Consider the following 824-nt stretch of genomic DNA (forward strand, 5'->3'; position numbering starts at 1 on the left):
CAATGGTAGGTTCATCTGACCAGTGAGAGACAACAATGACAAAACGAAATCCAGAAAAATGCGTTTCAAAAAAAGTTATAAATTAATTTGTATTTCCATGAAGGAAATAAGTATTTGATCCCCTATCCGTCAGCAAGATCTCTAGCTCCCAGGTGGGTCTTACACAGGTAACAAGCTGACATTGACCTCTCAGCTTGTTACCTGTATAAAAGAGACCTGTCCACAGAAGCAATCAATCAATCCAGATGCCAAACTCGGCACCATGGCCAAGACCAAAGAGCTTTCCAAGATGTCAGGGACAAGATTGTGGACCTACACAAGGCTGGAATGGGCTACAAGACCATCGACAAGCAGCTGGGTGAGAACGTGACAACAGTTGGTGTAATTATTCGCAAATGGAAGAAACATAAATTAACTGCCAGTCTCCCTCGGTCTGGAGCTCCATGCAAGATCTCACCTCGTGGAGTTTCAATGATAATGAGAACGGTGAGGAATCAGCCCAGAACCACTCGGGAGGAACTTGTCAATGATCTCAAGGCAGCTGGGACCATAGTCACCACAAAAACAGTTGGTAACACACTACGCCATGAAGGACTGAAATCGTGCTGTGCCCGCAAGGTCCCCCTGCTCAAGAAAGTCCATCTACAGGCCCGTTTGAAGTTTGCCACTGAACACCCGAGTGATTCAGAGGAAGATTGGATGAAAGTGTTGTGGTCAGATGAGGCCAAAATTGAGCTCTTTGGCATCAACTCAACTCGCCGTGTTTGGGGGAGGAGGAATGCTGCCTATGACTCCAAAAACACCGTCCCCACCGTCAAATATGG

At 46.5% G+C, this 824-nt stretch overlaps 1 protein-coding gene across 2 annotated transcripts in view; it reads left to right on the top strand.

Annotated features, from left to right (window-relative positions):
- The window catches only part of LOC112152695 (voltage-dependent calcium channel subunit alpha-2/delta-4), a 63,688-nt gene that overhangs the window by 46,997 nt on the left and 15,867 nt on the right, over positions 1–824 (top strand). The window lies entirely within an intron of this gene.

Source organism: Oryzias melastigma, linkage group LG6 (genome assembly GCF_002922805.2).
Source record: "Oryzias melastigma strain HK-1 linkage group LG6, ASM292280v2, whole genome shotgun sequence".
Classification (NCBI taxonomy): domain Eukaryota; kingdom Metazoa; phylum Chordata; class Actinopteri; order Beloniformes; family Adrianichthyidae; genus Oryzias; species Oryzias melastigma.